Source organism: Bombina bombina, chromosome 6 (genome assembly GCF_027579735.1).
Source record: "Bombina bombina isolate aBomBom1 chromosome 6, aBomBom1.pri, whole genome shotgun sequence".
NCBI classification, from domain to species: domain Eukaryota; kingdom Metazoa; phylum Chordata; class Amphibia; order Anura; family Bombinatoridae; genus Bombina; species Bombina bombina.
In genome coordinates, this window is record NC_069504.1 from 489,674,155 (window position 1) to 489,700,261 (window position 26,107).

Consider the following 26,107-nt stretch of genomic DNA (forward strand, 5'->3'; position numbering starts at 1 on the left):
TTGAATGCAGCTGTGGACTCTCCCTGCATTAAGAAGGAAATATATTGCACACAAAAAGTTATAAGGGCTCAAAGATATGAGATCTCAGGTGTTAGAAAAAAAGGCAGGCAAAGGGCTTTAACATAGACATACATACATAAACATCGCTAAAGCTGTATATGTATATATCTGTGTACATATGTATTTATATGTGTATATATGTATTTACAGACATATACACACATATGAACACATAAATACATATGTACACACATATAAGTGCATTGGAGCACTTTGCTAACAAGTAGATGAAAACATGTTTAATAAAGTGTTATTACTGCATATGTATTGAAAATATTTCTCACATTCCAATGTTCTTCACATCGCAGAAAATGTTCTATGTATTTCTAAATAGATATTCCTATCTATATCTACACTTATATATAATAAGTGAAAAGGCAAACGATATTCTAAGTTCGGCTTATTGAGGTCATCAGGTTAACGCACGAACGAAAATAGTTTACTTTCATCACATAATACAAGCGCAACTCAACAAGCACAAAAAGCTTACTTCTAGCGCAGTTAGCGCTCGAGCAGGAACATTAATTAGTGCTCCACTTGTAATCTAGCCATATGTCTGTAACTTCTGGTGACTCACTTTCCCCACTATTTTAGTTAATTCTATCACTAACTCCTAATATCTGTTCCTCAATATCCCACAACTCCAGCTATGTGCATCACTGTCTCTGCTACTTGGTTCTTGTACATACATTTTTATTACTGTTTTATTTCGGGGGGGGGGTTGTTGTCTTTGCTATTCTTTTACTGTATTTGCTACTTTATTCCCTTTCCTCACTTCTGATTCTACTCACAGCTGTGTACCTCACAACTTCTGACATTAGACTTATGCAGTGTCAGCCGTTTTCTGCTACCTGTTTCCGCTTAGTGAGGAAGGAAGACATTAAGGGTCTGAATACTGAGGCTGACCTTCCACCCTCTATGTCCTGCCTCTGATTCACACATGGGTGTGATGGGACACCACCTCTGCTAGAGATCTGCAGAGCTTTGCATTATTGTGTTCTAACCAGCACTACCCTTAAAAAGAAAATTATCTGCAGCACATCTTGCCAGTGATGCCAGAAAATCATGTTCAAGACCTAGCACATAGTTATAAGGAAATGTAACTCTTATTTATTTCTTATACACAAGCACCAGCAGTAACACGAGCTAATAAAATGTATGTTTTCTGATACAATAAAGAATTTATGTATAAGAAACTGTGTCTGACAGCAGAGTGCATCATAAGCTATGTGTGAAGGTATGCAAAGCTGTCTTCCTCTTCTGTCTTCAAAGACCTGGCATTTACACACATCTCCTAATACACAGAAATCAAAGAACTGCTTCATATTACCCCTTAATATACATTAGGACAAAGATCAACCACCTCTTAATACACATACACCAAGACACATAATTCTCACTATTTTTACACAGGTGTCAGGACAAATACCTCTCACTTTAATACACATAAAGCGTATCTTAGACACAGCATGCTTATTTCTTACCCTGTTCTTAAAACACAAACATCATAACAGATACCTCTCCCTTCATTCTAATAAAGAGATATAAAATAATAGCTCTCATTTCCTCTGAACACAAACATCAGAACCCTCAGACATCAGAACACAAACACACACACCTTCTTTCCTCATAATACAGACAATAGGATATACAACCATCCTCCGCTACACAAAAAGCGAATATGTATATACACACAGCATACGTGTGTCTTGTTTTGACAGCAGACTGTATCCTGTGAATGTGTGCCTGTGACAGTTTCTCTTTGACAGCACTCAGCATGTGTCTGGGTTTGTAATACATGTGGCACTGTCTAGATTCTTGCTGTTCTTATGTATATGACAAAGCATGTAAGCATGTATCTGTGTAGATATATATATATATGTATATAGGTCCAGCTTCCCTGCCTCCCGGGCCTGGGAAGAGTAACAGGAATGCTCGGTATGTCTGGGGGGGTCAGTCTGGGAGCAGGGAAAGTATGTGCTATTTACAGGACAATATGGGGGAGGAGGTTCACCGCCCAAGCACAGACCCAAAGAGCATCGCTTTATAAACCTTTTCCTGGCCAGAAACCTGCGGATCATCATATTAATAACTCCTTTTTCATAAAATATATGCAGAGTTTAGCTCCCTTAACCCTTCTCTGCCAGAAACATACAGTGTAGTTTCATCTGCATATCCTCTGCCAGAAACAAGCAACTGTCAATCTGTTAAACCCCACCAGATTTTGTCATGCAGTCCTCTTAAACCCCCTGCCCCCTTCATGTCAGTCTACAACCAAGATCTAGATGCTACACATTCACATGCATACAAAGCTGTCTCTGGACTCACCAGTATCCGCAGCATTTAGCAGATCAGTCACTCCCTGTTGAATGGCACGCTGCACTGAGCCTCTGTGTGTGTATCAATGCTATGTATGTGTTTTACAGGCCTGCATTTGCCTTATAACCGAGATTATGTGCAGAATTGTATATCAGAATGTGTGTGATACACTGCTCTATGGAAGTGTGTATGTGATCAGCGTATGCCGGCCTGTCTGTGTCTGACTGCCAGTGTGTGTGTGTCTGTTTCTCTCTTTCTCACTCTAGCTCCTATTCTCCCCCTGCAGGGAATATTAGCAGCAGCAAGCAAATCATTTCCTGAAGGAGGGACGGACACACACAAATACATACTACACATACACTACACACATATACTATGCACACACACATACACACTTCACACCCACATGCTACAAACACACACACATGCATACATACATACACATACCACACACACGCATACATAATAAACACACACTATACACACGCATACATAATACACATACATACATACCACACACACTTCACACACACATACTATGCACACACACATACACACACACTTCACACCCACATACTACAAACACACACACATGCATACATACATACATACCACACACACTTCACACACACTACACACACACATACTATGCACACACACATACACACACACTTCACACCCACATACTACAAACACACACACATGCATACATACATACACATACCACACACAGTACAGACATGCATACATAATACAAACACACACACACCACACACACACACATACATACTACACAAACATGCAAACACACATATACATACTACACACACACACTCACATACATACCACACACACTACACACACATACATACCACACACACATACATACCACACACACACGTACATACTACACACACACATAAATACTGCACATGCATAGATAATGCACACACATGCAAACAGACATATACATACTACACCCACACACACTCTCATACATACTGCACCCACACACATGCAAACACACATATACATATGACACACACATAAACATACTACACAAACATATACATACTGCACTCACACACACACAAATACTGCACACTAAACACACACACATAGATAATACACACACATGCAAACAGACATATACATACTACACCCACCCACACTCTCATACATACTGCACCCACACACATTCAAACACACATATACAAATGAGACACACACACACAAACATACTACACACACATAAACATACTACACACACATATACAAACGAGACACACACACAAACATACTACACACACATAAACATACTACACACACGCATACATACTACACACACATAAACATACTACACACACACAAACATACTACACACACATAAACATACTACACACACATATACAAACGAGACACACACACAAACATACTACACACACACATAAACATACTACACACACGCATACATACTACACACACATAAACATACTACACACACATAAACATACTACACACACATATACAAACGAGACACACACACAAACATACTACACACACATAAACATACTACACACACGCATACATACTACACACACTACACATACAATCAGTCTTACACTAAAACTTTCAAAAAGCAACATATGCATGGTATACATTTAATTGTACCTAAATGCCAAACAAAACAAATGGGAATATGCACATGCTAAATTTCATGCAGAACAAACTTTTATTCTATGAAATGTATTGAAACTGTTTAAGCTATAACAAGACTCATACAACTTTATAGCAAGCATCGTAATCTCAAGTGAGATAAATTGGAATGTATGTGAAATATAATGTGCATAACAGGTGCACTGTGAGAAATGACAGCTGCAGTATATAAGCTAAGACACCCCATACTGTAAAATAACTCTTTCCTCTGTTGCACCGCCCTACCTTCTCTGCTACAGTACAGCCCTATCTACATATATTGGTCATTTGGAAATATTATAATTCTTTAGAAAGGCTTATCAATACTTTTTTCTACACCATTAAAGTCTATGGAAATTTTTGTAGATAAATCATTTGAAAATCTTTTCTAAAGCATTGGAATAAACCCTATTGTACTAATAATCTTTCTTAAATGCTGTTCAATAGACTCCATTACTGAGCGTTGTCAAACACAATTCTGTCATACACTTGCATTCTTGTACTGACTCCACCAAACACACGTCTGTCTGCTCCACTACATTCTGCAAGGCTGCTTCCTCTGCTATTACTGTACTAATCAACTTCACACATTGTATTGTCCTGTTCTGTGTGGGTAGATACAGACCTATCCTTATAAATCTGTCAGCTTTCATTCTTATCTGGGTGCTTTCCTATTACTGTTCACAACATTAGCACGTGTGTGACTGTGAATAGGACAAACAACATTTCACTATTACAAGAATAAATAGCATAATCACACCAGAAAATCTATAAAAAAAGGAGAAAAAAGGCTTAAAATATACATTTTCAAAAAGAGATATATTAATAACACTAGACCCAATTCCCGAAGAAATAAAGTGTACTTCCTCTATATTTTTAAAATCCTCACATTGTGTGTCTACTGGGGTCCCTCGATTCATTATGCCACCCTTAAACACAAATATAATATCTAAGACCCCTAGATGTATATTAACATGGGATGCAATTCTAAAAAGCGGATGTTATTCCAGAGCATATGATCCCCAGGGGTTACCAGACCCATTACAAAGAGATATACTTCCACTGCTAATGGATGGCATCTATACAGCAACATTAACCCCTGCACCTTATTACATTTGAAGCAATGGGACCGGAACATAAGCCTCGAATTACAGATACTCAGCTTACATAATACAGGAGTCAGCAGACCAAAATACAAACAAGTCTTCAATGCATAGGAAAGATTCATTCAAAGCTCAAAGGTAAATTTGTTTACCATATAGTGACAAAAAAACGATTTACTGGTAAATGACACACAACTTACAAAATGTAATGTATTCCACATAGAAACTCTAAGTCTTAAAACAAAGAACAACGCATAAATAAATAATACAACATAGTTAGTCTAAAACCTAGATTACAAGTGGAGCGGTATTTTGCGTTTTTCCACTAGATCGATAACTATGCTAGAATTAAAGGGGCAGTCAAAAATAAACTTTCATGATTCAGAGCTTAGTATATTGCGTGTGCGTTCACATATTTAACCATAGCTGTCAATGGAGAAAAAAAATGGAAAAAAACACACTACCCTCTCACAAACACCATCACTTATTCTCATTAGGGCTAAACCAACATGAAAATATGAATATTTCATATTCCAATGTTCTTTACGTAACGGAATATGAACTATTTATTCATAAATAAATATTTCTACATATATCTGCTTTTTTTTTAAAAACAAATATATATTTATACCTCTATATATATATATATATATATATATATATATATATATATATATATATATATATATATATATATATATATATATTTAGAGATATATAAACTAATATCTATTTAAAAATACAAAGAACATATTCTGCTATGTACATAACATTGAAATGTTATAACCTTTATAAAAAATTAATATTGCATAAATATGTTTTTACATGTTTTCATCTACTTAAAGTGATGGTACAGTTTATTAGTTTAGTTACACAAACTAGTTTGCCTGTTACTTTGTAAGCTTAGTCGCTAAGTTTTTAAGGCTTGTAAATTATTGACAACAAGAGTTGCAATGTTTAAAACTTTCTCCCTTACCGCTTATCGCTCCTCCCATCTGACACTTCCTGCTCCGATATCTACTAACACTACAGAGTGGTCCCACCCGCTCCTACGTCACAGCTATATGCTCGCTCCCAAGAAAAAATGTATGTGCATGCGTGGAAATAATAGAAGTTTTACAATTAAACAAAGTTTGTGAGTGACTGCGGTACTTACTTATAATGAGCGGTTTCAAAAGTAAAGTCAAGCGCTTGTCCGTATCTTTTAGAAGATGCCGATGACATAGTAAGGGATTCCTACCTGTAATTAGCATGCATGTGTTACACGGGCGCACGCGGTTTACGATAAGATTAGAAATGGAATAGCGCATGCGCCGTTGCTTAAAGGGGCGGATGACGCGGAGTGACGGCTGCCTAACGGTCTAAATTTCAATTGGATTAGAAAAAAAATCGAAAAGTAAAAAACCCCCCATAAAACGTGTTGAATAAATGAGGTTTAGAAATTGTCTTTATAAAGGTTATAACTTGATTTTAATCAATTAATGCAATACTTGATAGAAATTAACGGAACTTTACCATCACTTTAACGGCAACAGGCTCTAATGCACTTATATATATGTCTGTATATGTATACATATATATTTATGTGTATATAAGTCTGTAAATACATATATACACATATAAATACATATGTTATAGCCCTTTGGCGGCTTTTTTTCTTGTAACACCTGAGATCTCATATCATTGAGCCTTTATAACTTTTTTGTGCAATATTTTTTATTATTATTATATGTGTAACTGTACTTTGTAATGTATTTTTGAAGTGTTTTGTGCAACTTTTTATTTTTGCCAAACAGTTAACCACAGCTCTGAAATGGCGGTAATGATTCTAGCGTAAATCACGATTGAGCAAACCCTACCTATATACCCCTTATCACTATGGTGCAAATGATTGCCCTCCACCTATACTACACTACTTTCTATACTTAAAGGGACATGAAGCCCAAAAATTGTCTTTTATGAATTAGGTAGAACATACAACATTCCAGCTTATTTATATGATCAACTTTGCTTTATTCTCTTGGTATCATTTGTTGAAGGAGCAGCAGTGCACTACTGCTTTCTAACTGAACACATGGGGGAGCCAATGACAATCGGTACATGTATATATGCAGCCACCAATCAGCAGCTAGAACATAGTTTTTTTTGCTGCTCCTGAGCTTTCCTAGATAAACAATTCAGCAAAGGATAACAAGAGAAGGAAGCAAATTAAATAATATTAGTAAATTGGAAAGTTGTTTAAAATTCTATGTTCTGTCTAAATCATGTATGTATAATCATGACTTTACTGAACCTTTAAGTCCAGGCTATTGACAGGCAATGTAAACACAGCCAGCAAAAGAAATTTCACTCCCGGTGGGGTGTATAAGAGATAACTAATAAAATGATAATTTTCCATTGTTCTCTCTAAGTATTGAGCTTTGGTTTACAAACAGACATAAGATAAGGAAGCAAGTGTGTGTGCACAAAGCGATAACTTAATGAGATCTGATTTCACCTGCAAGCTCAACCTATTGTAATAGACTGTGGTTTCAAAGCACAAAATCAGATATTTCATATACACACATAAACCTACAAATGCAATTTCTCATACATTCTATACTCTGCAGCTGGTATAACAAGTCTTCAGAATACATCAAGGGAAAAACAATTTTACAGTATAATGTCCTTTTAAAGGCACATTCTAATATGAAAAAGAAAATGTTTATTAGTTAGAACATGACTGTGTTCTGCTCACAAGTTGCAGTGTGTACAATGGTTTTCTAGTACAAAAATATAATTATCTAATTAGTGCATTTTATTTTTGCTCTAGAATGACCCTGACTGAGCTCTACGTGTTTGAGACACTGGACTATTTGAACACACTGGGCGCAGTCTTTGTAGCAAGCAGGGCAGCTACCTGGGGCACCAGAGGCACTTAAAGCATGTCTGTCACCTGATGGGTGCAGATCTACCACAGTACTGCAAGAGAGCAGGAGAACGGGACTCAAGCAGTTACTGTGTCACTGACTTCCTAGTTGCAGGGGAGAGCACAGACTAAACTGTCTTGCTTTGAGAGAAGGGTATGGCTATGGGCAGAGGTTTGTGCAGTGGCTTCTTTTTCTCAGCTAAAGAAAAGGAAATGCCCAGCACTTACTGCAACCAGGTGCACGCTAGGGGTCCTGCACGTACCCCAAAAGTCAGCTCCAAAAGTAGCAGCACCACTTGGTTCAATATCCAACAATGTTTATTGGGACATCACATAAACATTTGTGCTAAATGTTTATGTAATGTCCCAATAAACATTGTTGGATATTGAACCAAGTGGTGCTGCTACTTTTTGTTCACACAAGTTTGCTTGGCCTGCAAGAGAAGCTGGGCAGTGGGCTGTTCTTTCATTGCACAGGTCTTGCCATACACAGTGATAGAAGTGCAAGGAGAGCTGATTTTGACGGCAGCCTGATGATGCCTGGTTTAGACAGTCTGGTTGAGTGAAATCCCTGCAGGTGAGTTATGTGCCTGGTGTTTAACTAATTTTATTTTGAAAAGAGATATGAAACAGTACTCATTTAGTAAAATGAATTATGCTAAATCAAGGTAAACATAAAAAGAAACTTTGTACTTGTTTTCTTGCAAAATGAGTACTTAGAAATTCTCACCATAGACACGTCCCTCAGGGAAACAAGAGAGTTGTCCTCTTCTGAGCATAGGCAAAATAGACTGTCTGTTTCTCTTGCATTCACTAAACATTAAGCCACCTCATGTTAATCTAGAAGATTTATGAAATCAAGCTAGATATGCCTTTCTGTAGCAACCCTAGCCCCCTTGTAGGGCTGTGACAGGAAATAATGGACAGTGCACAAATGAAATTAAATAAAAGTTGGAGGTAAAATCCTTTTAAAATGATGAATAAAACATATTGCAATGATTTCTATTAAAGTGATGGTAAACTCTCCCCTTTTTAAAAACAGATCCGGAATGTTAATGATATTTTAGATGGAGTTTAATTCATTAGTTGCAATGAAGATACTCTATAACTTACTTTTTAATATAGATATGAAATTTAAATACCCTGTGTTTCGCCGCCCACTTCAAAAGTCAATTTTTTTGTGAGCTAACGGTTTGAATTGTTGTCCAGTCAGCACTCTCCCCATATGGCACGTTTGTTGTAGCTATAGCACTGATTGGATAACAATTAAAACCGTTAGCTCACAGAAAAATTGATTTTTGAAGTGGGCGGTGGAGCGCAGGGAATTTGAATTTCATAACTATATTAAAAAGATACAGCGCATCTTCCTTACAACTGATGAATTAAACTCCATCTAAAATATCACTAACATTCCGGATCTTTTTTTAAAAAGGAGAAGGTTTACCATCACTTTACGTATAACCCACTGTTTACTTTTTGTTATTTTTTTACACAAAAAACTGACTGCTTAAATCGTTTTTTTATATGCCAACCCAGAGGCAGAATCTTGTCAGACAAACAGTACTTGTTAGTAATTATCTGGCTGGTACACAAGGCTGGAGTGCAATACATGAGTACTACATCTGCTCTCTTATGTCCTACTTTGGCAGTGAAGGATGGGCTGCCTAGGTCTAAGACCCTCTGGATGAAGCAAAAGGGGTTATTCGGTCAAGTATAGCTCAGTGGCAAGTTTAGATTCCTTGGGAATAGAGAAAGACAATGATAAGGGGTGAAATATTGGTTAATTAACAGCATATTATGAAGTATGCTGTCTTAAAATAAAATAAAGTAGTATAAGGAATTCAACATGAAAATGGTTTATGCATGTAACTTACATAAAAAGGTTAAACATGACTACCTTTGTAGTATGTGAATGGCCAATCACTGCTCTAAAGTGAGAAATTACTGTGCTGCAAATATCTAAAATAAATATCTAAAAAGTACATTTCTCTGCAGGGAGTTTCTAGTCATTGTAGGTATCACATTATTGCTTCTTTCTTCAATATTTTCTCTGTATGTTATTTTCATAAAGCAACTGTTATATGTTTTCATATTGTTTAAAATGCCCATTAATTAACTATTAGGTTTCATTAGGGGGCTTATTAGGTTTTTTATATTTATATATATATATATATATATATATTTGTGGCTTTCTTTACACATAATACTAACTTTTTTTCTAGGGTCCTAAAACATATTTGCAATATACACTTATTGGCAAAATGCTTCTAGTAAAAGTTATCACTGTTTTAGTGTTAGCATTTTTCCCTGCATGTGCATGTGATATATAGCTAGATATTCTCATGCACCAGCATTATAAATATTGCGGGTGCTCAGAGCGCCAATGGGGCTTGTATCATGTCAGCATGTTGGTGCTGTGTTCAAAATGCTGGTGCAAAGTGCATACTTAAATACACTTTTGAAACAGCTATAGCTTTTATTAGAAGCATTTTTGCTAACACATGTAAAGAACATCACAAATTGTTTACTTTCAGTAATGGCATTTGTTGTTAAGTACAGATAAAAACGGTTAACCCACAAGAACAATGCATTTATTTATGGATCAAATTCAATTTCCCAATGAAAGCTATGACATATAATCCAGCAACCTCGTAACCTCTGGGGTGCCCAATTATTTTATTCTCCAGTGATGTGTCACTAACATGTTTTCCAATGAAGGATATAAAAAAATAGCCTCACCAGATATTTTGTCATAAATTCTGTTTCCTCTTACAAAACTGACATGGATATTACTGTTCTGTTCTCTACCTTCCTCCGTCTTGCACAAACTGTTATCTGTCTCTCCCTTTCAACTTCCAACAATTCCCCAGAGGGGGTGTAAAGCCTGTGTGTGACAGCCAAATACATTAATTCACCATGGGGCATTATGCTGTATCTGCAATGTGAGGTGAATATGCAGAAAAAAATATTTTCAGAATGATAGTTATATTTTTCAGTTGTTTAAAACTTTACACTTATATTTTTATTATTTCGTTTCTATGAACCAATGGGTGGCGCCATGTTGTAATCTAGGTTTCCTTCTCTGCTGAGGGTAATTATGGACAGCTATAAATGGGTCACTAGAGCGTGTAATCAATCGATATTTGGAGTCTGCACTTTTACTTCTGGAAAGCCCACAATTTACACTTATTATATTTTCATTATTTCTAATACATTTGCATATGATTCTCAGACAACCCATTCCATCCAGCATCTATTTAATGCTTAATGTCCCTTTAATGGGTGTTCCTTTGCGGCTGGACTGCTAAAAATTAAAGGCTGATTACAATGCAAAAACGACATGCTCTGACTCATTAGAGCAAAGTGGTTAAACATTATGGGCCTGATGATCAAAATGTTCCTGGCATGGAGAGAAATCACGCTAAATCCTTGGGGGGGCTTTCTGAGCATTACATTGTAATGTATGGGTTTCCCCTTCTCACCTATAAAAATAATGCAAAGTGTGCAGTAAAAGAATACAAAGAACAAGACTTAGATGGACCCATATCAACTGTAAACCTGTTCCTTGTAATACAATAACTGCCACTAGGTAAAAATCCCAGCTGCGATGACTTCTATGACCCATAACCCAAATTCCAAGACTTACTTATCTCCCCAAACTAAAGATATTTACTGCAACTAAAATAAAGGAATATTCTCAAATTACTATTCTGCTTAAAGGCACAATACACTCAAAAATCTTCTAACAGGCATAAAGAGGAATAGTGTTTAAACATGTTGAAAATATTTTTGCCTTAAAACATATTGAGTAAAATCTGTTTAAATTCAAGCAAATATATCAGTATAAGTGGTGCACTTTCTACTATTGTTCATTGGATTCCCACCGTTCTATTGGTGGAGAGGGGCACTCCTCAGCTAAAATGTTGACTTATTTAGCATAAGGACATGCATTTTTCAAAAGAAAATATAATTGTTACCCCCTTTATACAGTTGTCTGTAGCTTTCTAAATACATAAAAGCTCTTCCAGTCTTGGAATATACTTAGCTGCTGATTAATTAAAGTGATGGTAAAGTTAAAGGGACACTGAACCCAAATTTATTCTTTCGTGATTCAGATAGAGCATGAAATTTTAAGCAACTTCTAATTTACTCCTATTATCAAATATTTTATTCATTCTCTTGGTATCTTTATTTGAAATGCAAGAATGTAAGTTTAGATGCTGGCCCATTTTTGGTGAACAACCTGGGTTGTTCTTGCTGATTGGTGGATAAATTCATCCACCAATGAACAAGTGCTTTCCAGGCTTCTGAACCGAACAAAGAGCTTAGATGCCTTCTTTTTCAAATAAAGATAGCAAGAGAACGAAGAAAAATTGATAATAGGAGTAAATTAGAAAGTTGCTTAAAATTGCATGCTCTATCTGAATCACGAAAGAAAAAATTTGGTTTCAGTGTCCCTTTAAGTTATTATCGATCACATATTATACTCATCTATTAAAATAAATATGTTTAATTCATGTTTTTTTTAAATCTCATTGTGTAAAAAAAGTTATAAGCTTTTAAAAGTCTATTTTTGTTTGTCATTTATTCAACCCATTTATTTTTATTTTTTTAACACTCTTTTTTTTTGGTCAGTTGAAAATTAGGCCGTTAGACGACCATTACTCTATGTCATCCGCCCACTGAGTCAATAGCACATGCTCTTTTTAAACGCCTTGAACACTAATAGGGGGTTATACTTTTAATGTAGGTGGCGGCGGGGTCAGGGAGCGGCGGTTTAGGGGTTAAATACTTTATTAGGGATTGCGGCGGGGGATCGTGGTTGACAGGTAGATAGACATTGCACATGCGTTAGGTGTTAGGTTTTATTTAGCAGCTAGTTTAGGGAGTTACAGGGCTCCAATAGACAGCGTAAGGCTTACTACGGCTGCATTTTGTGGCGAGGTGAAAATGGAGTAAGATTTCTCCATTTTCGCCACGTAAGTCCTTAAGTTGTATGCAGAACCAAATGGGTAGTATATGTCCTAAACTGCAATCTTTGCCAACAACAGTATGTAGGTCAAACCTCCCGTGAATTCCGAGATAGAGTTAGGGAGCATCTGAGAGATGTTGAGAATTTTAATAAAAACTCAGCGGTTGCTAAACACTTCAATGGCCTGCACCTAACTGGTGTTCCCAGCTTTGGAGCACAGATCATTGAGGTAGTACACAAACCCACCAGAGGGGGAGACAGACATAAACTACTCACAAAAAGAGAGCTATTCTGGATTCTAAAGTTAGAAACTAGACACCCTAAGGGTATTAATCTGGAATGGGATATCTCTTACTTCATAGATTAACATATAAAATATCTTCTTTTTTTCTGAAACACACCAATTTAGACACATGTTCAATAAAATGCACATAGAAATGCCAGTCTTTTCTTTCTCATAGACCACTGACCTTTTTATTGCAAACGGCATATTTTCTAATCATCTTTCTAACCATTCTTTAACTATTTTCTAATCTCACCATATATATTGATAACAACACTATTTTCGAAACATTATTTAAACTTTCATACTGATTGACCAAACACTATACATATATTGTCTTTACATTGCCATAAAGCTCTGATGTTTAAAAGTAATATATTTACATATCGTCCTAGGTTTAATTGTTAGCTCTGGATTTGTTTAATATATTGTAATACATTGTAATCTAGGCATTCTATATATATATTGTTTAGGCAATCCTTTAGATACATTGACTAATTAACATACTCTTCGTGTATAATGTGTTTTCTATTTTGCAAGCCTGTAACTATGCATACAAGGATTTTTGTACCTACAGTTTTATTACCTATATTGTTTTTTTAAAAAATTTTTCTTGTGCTGTGGGTGTTCTTTCGGGGGCGGCGTCCAATGATACCTATCATAGGTCAGTGATTGGTCAGTCGCCCCTTTAAGTATTCTACAGACACCTCTAGCACCTATTCCTATGACTAAGCGCCACTAGGGGGCGCGAAACGCGTCAGGATTGCTGTCCTTGCTCACCTGCATTGAGATGCAGTTTTTACTCTTACTTCAATAAAGATTTACTAAGGATTTTACTTGCCCCCGAGTGCTCAGATCATTGCTTCTTTTGGATTTTTCCTTAAGTTGTATATTGGATACCAAACTGCGCGGGTTTGGTATACCTGTCTATGGCCCAAAAAACTACGGGCGAAGGCAGAAATATACGAGCGTAACTTCTAGGTTACGCCGTATATAGGATACCAAACCCGCGCAAATTTTGGCGTCGCCGGCTTCTGCGGGCGATGCTGCATATCGGATCAAGGCCTATGTGAGCCTTGAGTTGTGACGTAGGGAGTGGGTGGGACCATTCTCTAGTCTAAGGCAATATCGGACCAAAAAGTGACAGATGGGAGGAGCAAGGAACAGTAAGAGACTTTTTTTAAAACAGCAATCTCTTACTGATAATAATATTGAGGATGTAAAAACTTAGTGACTAAGCTGTAATACATATAGGCTTGCTAGAAAGTGTAAGTAAAGTGCTTAACTTTACCATCACTTTAAGTATGCAGAGTACACATTCCTACCTGTCACTCAAACATAAGTATGGTAGATATAGATATAAAGTATATATATATATATATATATATATATATATATACACACACACATACTGTATATATATACTTTGTGACCAGCACCAGCGGTTTAAAAAAAAGGTGCTGCTCTTGGAGTTAAAAAAACAAGGTTACAAGTTGCCAATGGACGTATATTGCACAAACATTTGTATTTAAAATTTAAATGCACCCATGAACCTTTGAATTTTGACATTTCTATCCCTTTAAACTGCTGGCTACAACTACGATAGCAGGAACACTTCTCACTATGCTGTTATTTTTCATCAAGTGTCTGCAGCTCTCTTTATTACACTATTCTCTTATTTTAATTCATTAGAGGTGCTGGTTAGTGAAGATCTTAATACTGGGGTCTGTCAAACTCAGGTTACATAACTAGGGGTCACAAGTGAAAGTTGCGGACATCAAAAGATGGAACCACCTTACTTGCCCCTCATTTACTGAGCCATTAAGGGAAACAAATCTAATTCAACAGGATTACTGAGGATTAGTACATTCAATTTCTTAAACTAGTTCTAAGATTTACCATCCATCAAAGTGTAGAAATGTTTACCCTTAACCCCTTAACGACCAACGACGTATGGGGTACGTCCTGCAAAAAAATGCAGTTAATGACCAAGGACGTACCCCGTACGTCGTTGGTCTTTGAAAGCAGTGGAAGCGATCCTGATCACTTCCAACTGCTTTCATGTTATAGCAGTGATGCCTCGATATTGAGGCATCCTGCTATAACATTTTTTAGCCGTCCGATGAAGAGAGAGCCACCCTGTGGCCCTCTCTGCATCGGCCATCAATGGCCCTGTTCGTTGGTGGGTGGGAGCTGATCGTGGGAGGCGGGTGGGCGGCCATCGGTGGGAAAGGGGGGCGGGATTGAGTGCGCGCATGTGTGAGGGTGCGCGCGGGTGCACGCGCGTGCACGGGAGCGGGTGCGCGCGCGGGCGGGTGGGAACCCTACACTATGGAACACTGTAAGGTGGTACTCGGTGGGAGAGAGGGTGGGAACATTACAAATGTTAACGATCTGGGAGGGTGGGAGGTTGGGGGTTGAGGGGGGGGCAGCTACACTACAGAAAAACATAATTTATGCTTACCTGATAAATTCCTTTCTTCTGTAGTGTGATCAGTCCACGGGTCATCATTACTTGTGGGATATTAACTGCTCCCCTACAGGAAGTGCAAGAGGATTCACCCAGCAGAGTTGCTATATAGCTCCTCCCCTCTACGTCACCTCCAGTCATTCGACCATAGACCAACGAGAAAGGAGAAGCCAAGGGTGTAGTGGTGACTGGAGTATAATTTAAAAAATATTTACCTGCCTTAAAAAACAGGGCGGGCCGTGGACTGATCACACTACAGAAGAAAGGAATTTATCAGGTAAGCATAAATTATGTTTTCTTCTGTTAAGTGTGATCAGTCCACGGGTCATCATTACTTGTGGGATACCAATACCAAAGCAAAAGTACACGGATGACGGGAGGGATAGGCAGGCTCTTTATACAGAAGGAACCACTGCCTGAAGAACCTTTCTCCCAAAAATAGCCTCCGAGGAAGCAAAAGTGTCAAATTTGTAAAATTTGGAAAAAGTATGAAGCGAAGACCAAGTTGCAGCCTTGCAAATCTGTTCAACAGAGGCCTCATTCTTAAAGGCCCAAGTGGAAGCCACAGCTCTAGTGGAATGAGCTGTAATTCTTTCAGGAGGCTGCTGTCCAGCAGTCTCATAAGCTAAACGAATTATGCTACGAAGCCAAAAAGAGAGAGAGGTAGCAGAAGCTTTTTGACCTCTCCTCTGACCAGAGTAAACGACAAACAGGGAAGACGTTTGTCGAAAATCTTTAGTTGCCTGTAAATAAAATTTAAGGGCACGAACTACATCCAGATTGTGCAAAAGACGTTCCTTCCTCGAAGAAGGATTTGGGCACAAGGATGGAACAACAATCACCTGATTGATATTCCTGTTAGTGACTACCTTAGGTAAGAACCCAGGTTTAGTACGCAGAACTACCTTATCCGAGTAAAAAATCAAATAAGGAGAATCACAATGTAAGGCTGATAACTCAGAGACTCTTCGAGCCGAGGAAATAGCCATTAAAAATAGAACTTTCCAAGATAACAACTTTATATCAATGGAATGAAGGGGTTCAAACGGAACACCCTGTAAAACGTTAAGAACAAGGTTTAAACTCCATGGTGGAGCCACAGCTTTAAACACAGGTTTAATCCTGGCCAAAGCCTGACAAAAAGCCTGAACGTCTGGAACTTCTGACAGACGCTTGTGTAACAGAATGGACAGAGCTGAGATCTGTCCCTTTAAGGAACTAGCGGATAACCCCTTTTCTAAACCTTCTTGTAGAAAAGACAATATCCTAGGAATCCTAACCTTACTCCAAGAGTAACCTTTGGATTCGCACCAATATAGGTATTTACGCCATATTTTATGGTAAATCTTTCTGGTAACAGGCTTCCTAGCCTGTATTAAGGTATCAATAACTGACTCAGAAAAACCACGCTTTGATAAGATCAAGCGTTCAATTTCCAAGCAGTCAGCTTCAGAGAAGTTAGATTTTGATGTTTGAAAGGACCCTGAATCAGAAGGTCCTGTTTCAGAGGTAACGACCAAGGTGGACAGAATGACATGTCCACCAGATCTGCATACCAAGTCCTGCGTGGCCATGCAGGCGCTATTAGAATCACTGATGCTTTCTCCTGTTTGATTCTGGCAATCAATCGAGGAAGCATCGGGAAAGGTGGAAACACATAAGCCATCCTGAAGGTCCATGGTGCTGTCAAGGCATCTATCAGGACCGCTCCCGGATCCCTGGATCTGGACCCGTAGCGCGGAAGCTTGGCGTTCTGTCGAGACGCCATGAGATCTATCTCTGGTTTGCCCCAACGTCGAAGTATTTGGGCAAAGACCTCTGGATGAAGTTCCCACTCCCCCGGATGAAAAGTCTGACGACTTAAGAAATCCGCCTCCCAGTTCTCCACTCCCGGGATGTGGATTGCAGACAGGTGGCAAGAGTGAGACTCTGCCCAGCGAATTATCTTCGATACTTCCATCATTGCTAGGGAGCTTCTTGTCCCTCCCTGATGGTTGATATAAGCTACAGTCGTGATGTTGTCCGACTGGAACCTGATGAACCCCCGAGTTGTTAACTGGGGCCCAGCCAGAAGAGCATTGAGGACTGCTCTCAATTCCAGAATGTTTATTGGAAGAAGACTCTCCTCCTGATTCCATAGTCCCTGAGCCTTCAGAGAATTCCAGACAGCGCCCCAACCTAGTAGGCTGGCATCTGTTGTTACAATTGACCAGTCTGGCCTGCTGAATGGCATTCCCCTGGACAGATGTGGCCGATAAAGCCACCATAGAAGAGAATTTCTGGTCTCTTGATTCAGATTTAGAGTGTTGAATGGAATGAAGGACACGGCATGCATTTTGAAGTTTTGTTAACCTGTCCTCTGTCAGGTAAATCTTCATTTCTACAGAATCTATCAGAGTCCCCAGGAAGGGAACTCTTGTGAGTGGAAAGAGAGAACTTTTCTCTTCGTTCACTTTCCATCCATGCGACCTTAGAAATGCCAGTACTATCTCTGTATGAGATTTGGCAGTTTGAAAGCTTGAAGCTTGTATCAGTATGTCGTCTAAGTACGGAGCTACTGAAATTCCTTGCGGTCTTAGTACCGCCAGAAGAGTGCCCAGAACCTTTGTGAAGATTCTTGGAGCCGTAGCCAGTCCGAATGGAAGAACTACAAACTGGTAATGCCTGTCTAAAAAGGCAAACCTTAGATACCGGTAATGACTTCTATGAATCGGTATGTGAAGGTAAGCATCCTTTAAATCCACTGTGGTCATGTACTGACCCTCTTGGATCATGGGCAAAATTGTTCGAATAGTTTCCATCTTGAACGATGGAACTCTTAGGAATTTGTTTAGGATCTTTAAATCCAAGATTGGCCTGAAGGTTCCCTCTTTTTTGGGAACTACAAACAGATTTGAGTAAAACCCTTGTCCTTGTTCCAACCGCGGAACTGGATGGATCACTCCCATTAATAAAAGATCTTGTACGCAGCGTAGAAACGCTTCCTTCTTTGTTAGGTTTGTTGACAACCTTGACAGATGAAATCTCCCTCTTGGGGGAGAGGATTTGAAGTCCAGAAGGTATCCCTGAGATATGATCTCTAACGCCCAGGGATCCTGAACATCTCTTGCCCAAGCCTGGGCGAAGAGGGAAAGTCTGCCCCCCACTTGATCCGGTCCCGGATCGGGGGCCCTCAATTCATGCTGTCTTAGGGGCAGCAGCAGGTTTTCTGGCCTGTTTGCCCCTGTTCCAGGACTGGTTAGGTTTCCAGCCTTGTCTGTAGCGAGCAACAGCTCCTTCCTGTTTTGGTGCAGAGGAAGTTGATGCTGCTCCTGCTTTGAAATTACGAAAGGAACGAAAATTGGACTGTCTAGCCTTGGCTTTGGCCTTGTCCTGAGGCAGGGCATGACCTTTACCTCCTGTAATGTCAGCAATAATCTCTTTCAAGCCGGGCCCGAATAAGGTCTGCCCTTTGAAAGGAATATTAAGCAATTTAGATTTAGACGTAACATCAGCTGACCAGGATTTCAGCCACAGAGCTCTGCGTGCCTGAATGGCGAATCCTGAATTTTTAGCCGCAAGTTTAGTTAAATGTACTACGGCATCTGAAATAAATGAATTAGCTAACTTAAGGAATTTAAGTTTGTGTGTGATGTCATCTAGTGTGGATGATTGAAGTGTCTCTTCCAGAGACTCAAACCAAAATGCTGCTGCAGCCGTGACAGGCGCAATACATGCAAGAGGTTGCAATATAAATCCTTGTTGAACAAACATTTTCTTAAGGTAACCCTCTAATTTTTTATCCATTGGATCTGAAAAAGCACAGCTATCCTCCACTGGGATAGTGGTACGCTTAGCTAAAGTAGAAACTGCTCCCTCCACCTTAGGGACCATTTGCCATAAATCCCGTGTGGCGGCGTCTATTGGAAACATTTTTCTAAATATAGGAGGGGGTGAGAAAGGCACACCGGGTCTATCCCACTCCTTAGTAACAATGTCAGTAAGTCTCTTAGGTATAGGAAAAACGTCAGTACTCGTCGGTACCGCAAAATATTTATCCAACCTACACATTTTTTCTGGGATTGCAACTGTGTTACAATCATTCAGAGCCGCTAATACCTCCCCTAGTAACACACGGAGGTTCTCAAGCTTAAATTTAAAATTTGAAATGTCTGAGTCCAGTTTATTTGGATCAGAACCGTCACCCACAGAATGAAGCTCTCCGTCTTCACGTTCTGCAAACTGTGACGCAGTATCAGACATGGCCCTTGCATTATCAGCGCACTCTGTTCTCACCCCAGAGTGATCACGTTTACCTCTTAGTTCTGGTAGTTTAGCCAAAACTTCAGTCATAACAGTAGCCATATCTTGTAATGTGATTTGTAATGGCCGCCCAGATGTACTCGGCGCTACAATATCACGCACCTCCTGAGCGGGAGATGCAGGTACTGACACGTGAGGCGAGTTAGTCGGCATAACTCTCCCCTCGTTGTTTGGTGAAATATGTTCAATTTGTACAGATTGACTGTTTTTTAAAATAGCATCAATACATTTAGTACATAAATTTCTATTGGGCTCCACTTTGGCATTAACACATATAGCACAGAGATATTCCTCTGAATCAGACATGTTTAACACACTAGCAAATAAACAGCAACTTGGAAATACTTTACAAAGTAATTTACAAATAATATGAAAACGAACTGTGCCTTTAAGAAGCACAGAAAAATATTATAACAGTTAAAATAATTAAGTTATAGCATCAATCTTTGTCAGAATATACAGTTTTAGCAAAGGATTGTTCCCCTCAGCAAATGATAACTAACCCAGGCAGCAGAAAAAAAATACACAAATAAACGTTTTTTTTTTTTTTTTTTTTTATCACAGTCAATACAATCAGCACAGCTCTGCTGTAATGATTACTTCCCTCAAAAAAGGCTTTGGAGATCCCTGAACTCTGTAGAGATGAACCGGATCATGCAGGAAGAAAATGAATCTCTGACTGAGTTTTTTCTGATGCATAGTGAAAGCACCAAAATGGCCCCTCCCCCACACACATAACAGTGAGAGGGATCAGTGAACTGCTCTAATTTAAATCAAAACTATTGCCAAGTGGAAAAATAGTGCCCAAAACATTTTTTCACCCAGTACCTCAGAGAAAAAAACGTTTTTACATGCCAGCAAAAAAACGTTTTACCTCAATAATTAATTGTCATTTAAAACCTATTGCAAGTCCCTGCAAATTAGGTTAAGTCTATGTATACAGTCTAAAAACCAGAGAAGTATAAAATATACATACATGACAGCCTGATATCAGCTACATCTACTGCATTCAAGGCTGGGTTTACATTATAACGGTATGGCAGGATTTTCTCATCAATTCCATGTCAGAAAATAATAAGCTGCTACATACCTCTTTGCAGATTAATCTGCCTGCTGTCCCCTGATCTGAAGTTTGCCTCTCCTCAGATGGCCGAGAAACAGCAATATGATCTTAACTACTCCGGCTAAAATCATAGAAAAAAACTCAGGTAGATTCTTCTTCAAATTCTACCAGAGAAGGAATAACACACTCCGGTGCTATTATAAAACAACAAACTTTTGATTGAAGATATAAAAACTAAATATATCACCATAGTCCTCTCACACATCCTATCTAGTGCAAGAGAATGACTGGAGGTGACGTAGAGGGGAGGAGCTATATAGCAACTCTGCTGGGTGAATCCTCTTGCACTTCCTGTAGGGGAGCAGTTAATATCCCACAAGTAATGATGACCCGTGGACTGATCACACTTAACAGAAGAAATACTATTTTTAAAATAACAAAATAATAAAATGTTATAAAAAACATATTTGATTTCAAACTGGGTACTGGCAGACAGCTGCCAGTACCCAATATGGCGCATAATAAGGCCGAGAGGGGGGTTAGAGAGCTGTTTGGGGGGGGATCAGGGAAGTTGGGGGCTAAGGGGGGGTCCTACAGAACAGAATTATCTTTTTTTTTTTTTTTAAATCCCCAAAAAACTCTTATTTTAGTACTGGCAGACTTACTGCCAGTACTTAAGATGGCGGGGACAATTGTGGGGTGGGGGAGGGAAGAGTGCTGTTTGGGAGGGATCAGGGGGTGTGATGTGTCATGTGGGAGGTTGATACCTACACTAAAGCTAAAATTAACCCTGCAAGCTGGGCATTATACACGTGTGGTGCGCAACGGCATTTAGCTGCCTTCTAATTACCAAAAAGCAAAGCCAAAGCCATATATGTCTGCTATTTCTGAACAAAGGGGATCCCAGAGAAGCTTTTACAACCATTTATGCCATAATTGCACAAGCTGTTACCTAAAACCTAAAATTGTGAAAAATTTAACGCTTTATTTTTATTTGTTAGCATTTGGCGGTGAAATGGTGGCATGAAATATACCAAAATGGGCCTAGATCAATACTTTGGGTTGTCTACTACATTATACTAAAGCTAAAATTGACCCTAAAAGCTCCCTACAAGCTTCCTAATTAACCCCTTCAATGCTGGGCATAATACATGTGTGGTGTGCAGTGGCATTTTGCGGCCTTCTAAATACCAAAAAGCAATGCCAAAGCCATATATGTCTGCAATTTCTGAACAAAGGGGATCCCAGAGAAGCATTTACAACCATGTATGCCATAATTGCACAAGTTGTTTGTAAATAATTTCAGTGAGAAACCTAAAGTTTGTGAAACAATTTGTGAAAAAGTGAACAATTTTTTTTATTTGATCGCATTTGGTAGTGAAATGGTGGCATGAAATATACCAAAATGGGCCTAGATCAATACTTTGGGATGTCTTCTAAAAAAAAATATATGCATGTCAAGGGATATTCAGGGATTCCTGAAAGATATCAGTGTCCCAATGTAACTAGCGCTAATTTAAAAAAAAAGTGGTTTGGAAATAGCAAAGTGCTACTTGTATTTATTTCCCTATAACTTGCAAAAAAAGCAAAGCACATGTAAACATTGGGTATTTCTAAACTCAGGACAAAATTTAGAAACTATTTAGCATGGGTGTTTTTTGGTGGTTGTAGATGTGCAACAGATTTTGAGGGTCAAAGTTTGAAAAAGTGTGTTTTTTTAAATTTTTTCCTCATATTTTATAAAAATTTTTTATAGTAAATTATAAGATATGATGAAAATAATGGTATCTTTAGAAAGTCCATTTAATGGCGAGAAAAACGGTATATAATATGTGTGAGTACAGTAAATGAGTAAGAGGAAAATTACAGCTAAACACAAACACCGCAGAAATGTAAAAAAAGCCTTGGTCCCAAACGGACAGAAAATGGAAAAGTGCTGTGGTCCTTAAGGGGTTAAAAGGATATGAAACATAACATTTTTCTTTCATGATTCAGATAGATCATACAATTTTAAACAACTTTCCAATTTACTTCCATTAAAAGGACAGTCTAGGCCAAAATAAACTTTTATGATTCAGATAGAGCATGTAATTTTAAACAATATTCCAATTTACTTTTATCACCAATTTTGCTTTGTTCTCTTGGTATTCTTAGTTGAAAGCTTAACCTGGGAGGTTCATATGCTAATTTCTTAGACCTTGAAGACCACCTCTTTTCAGAATGCATTTTAACAGTTTTTCACCACTAGAGGGTGTTAGTTAACGTATTTCATATAGATAACACTGTGCTTGTGCACGTGAAGTAATCTTGGAGCAGGCACTGATTGGTTAAACTGCAAGTCTGTCAAAAGAACTGAAATAAAGGGGCAGTTTGCAGAGGCTTAGATACAAGATAATCACAGAGGTTAAAAGTATATTAATATAACTGTGTTGGTTATGCAAAACTGGGAAATGGGCAATAAAGGGATTATATATCTTTTAAAACAATAAAAATTCTGGTGTAGACTGTCCCTTTAACTAATTTGCATTACTGGGAGCAAGCGGAAAGCCAATGACAAGAGGCATATATGTGGAGCGAAAAAGAAGTAAGAGTGCTGAAAGAAATATATATTAGCCTTTGTGAATCTCTATCTATCCCCGCATAAATGTGGAGCCACCAATCATCAGCTTATTAAACTACCTAGGTATACTTTTCAACAAAGGATACAAAGAGAACAAAACAACTTAGAACACAAATTAATTTGAATGTTATTTAAAATGGTATGCTCTATCTGAATCATGAAAGAAAAAATGTGGGTTTCGTGTCCCTTTAAGTTTAGCAATATTCCTCTTCTTTTCCAGTTTCACTAAATAAGTACTTCCTCAACTAAAAACCACCAGATCTAGCAAGCTATTATTAAACCTGCTGCACCACAATGAGCAGTACTCAGAATCAACTCTGCCAACTGCTGAAATATTTCTTATTCAAAATCGCTTTGGCCGGGGGGCGGAGCCAACTACGGAGCAGTGAGGACGCATAGAGCTAGAGCTCCCCTGCTACCATCGCCCAAAACATAAGTTCAATGACCAAATAGACCCCCAAATTTGATCTAATTTGGCATAATACATCCTTCACTACCCCTATACCCTATTCTGTGGCGATCTCTCTGGGACCGAGACCTTATCTACACTTTACAGCACCGGAGCTATTCACTTGGCTTCACCGCAGCACCGGAATCTGACTTGAATCCCTTATCACCTACCCTACTCACCCGCTGACATCTGGTGACGGTCCGGTCACCCTCCAGACCCTTGCAACACTGCTCTATCGCTATGGATTAAAAAGACAGGACGCCGCAAAAGCCCGCGAAAGGCAGCCATTTTCATCAGACCTCCGTCCATGCAAGGTGTCACACGGAGCCTCTGGAACATCTGAGCTAACGCGCACACTTAACTCACCTTCTCTAGCCCCGTGTATATTCCATTAGGCAGTGGGACTTGGTGTCTCCCTTCCTGCAGCCTGACCCGGCACCCCAGAGTTAGCCTAGAAGGCATCCCGGCACACGTGAGATCTTCACCGGTGATAATTCCCTGCATCTATCTGCACACACCATACCTGCACTGCAGCTCATAAGGAATCCCTGACTCCTGCCTAACAGAAGTGAGTACACTGCCTAAACCTACTGACCTGGGTGGCAGAACTTCATATGTGACTCTCTCTATTTGTCATGCTTAGCCCCCTCTCCCTGCAGTGAAGTGGTGTTTCGCGGCCTAGCTCCCCCCACCTGGGGATTGTACAACACTGCAGCAGCATCTAGCTGTTTACACCTCTCTCTGGCAGTTGTAATCCCCCTTTCTAACACGGTCTGCTGATTCTGTGGGCTACAACCCTAATTCCTAGGAATACCATTTGCAGTCACAGCTCCCTTTAGAACCTCTGCAATCACCTAATCATCTTTGCACCTACCATAATCTACAGAGACTGTATAACACCCAAATCACTTGTTATCTTTATAAGGAATTCTCATTTCAATAAAGTGTCTTTGCAGAAACCCTACATAAGCAATTCAAAAACCGCATCTCTGCCCTCCTAGACGCCCCCCTCTCCCGCGTCCACTCCTGGGCGCGGGTCATATCCTAACTCCTTTTACCGGTCTCGCCCAGAGGTGGTACAGCCCCAGGAGAGGGGGAGTCACTCATCTATACTGCAGACTAGCAGTGGTTTACTGGACTTTCCTATTTATACTTTTACATAAGAAAATGATGGGATAGGGCACCTAGCTTGGAGAGGGCGGGGGTGGCGTCTTCCCAAATTTCATCTATTACTGGCTCAGCAGCCTCAAGTTTACATCATTAAACATGAATTCTTTGGTAATCCGGGAACCGCTTACTTATAGTATGGCTCAGTCTATCAAAAGAAAACCAAAGCACCAGGAAAACCCTAAGAGGACTCTTACTGATCATTTCCACAGTAAAAACTTCTCGGACCCCGACCTCTCAGGGGAAGACTCCAGAGATTCAGCGGCATCAGTGGCGGATAACCCTAGATCTGAGGTATCCCGCAAAGATAAAAACACTATTTCAGTCTACCTTTTTAGAATCTATTAAAATCTTAACTGATAAGATGGACACTCACTACTCATCCCTAAGGCAAGAGCTCCGCCAATCAGTTGGCAAACTGAAACGAGAGATCTCCTCCTTTGGAGAGAGAACTGAAATCCTTGAGAGAAAGCATGAAGATCTCGCAACTGACCATGCCAACCTACTGGCTTACTCTCAGTCACTGGCAGAGCAAATGTCAGATCTCGAATCCAAACTGGCGGATAACGAAGATAGATCCCGCCGCAACAACCTTAGGATCCGCGGCATCCCGGAGGATGTCCCCTCATCAGACCTCCAAAAATACCTGGTCGCACTGTTTAAGGATATCCTGGACTCCTCCACAGATCAGGAT

At 39.1% G+C, this 26,107-nt stretch overlaps 1 protein-coding gene across 6 annotated transcripts in view; it reads right to left on the reverse strand.

The window, feature by feature from the left end:
- The window catches only part of PEAK1 (pseudopodium enriched atypical kinase 1), a 259,231-nt gene that overhangs the window by 111,159 nt on the left and 121,965 nt on the right, over window positions 1-26,107 (reverse strand). For 3 of the 6 annotated variants that reach the window (XM_053717339.1, XM_053717334.1, XM_053717335.1), the window contains exon 1: window positions 2,389-2,624. The exons of the other annotated variants lie outside the window; for them this stretch is intronic. The gene's annotated coding sequence lies outside the window, so the exon portion shown is untranslated. Of the gene's footprint in view, window positions 1-2,388; window positions 2,625-26,107 lie in introns of those variants that run through there. 6 annotated transcript variants of the gene reach the window in all.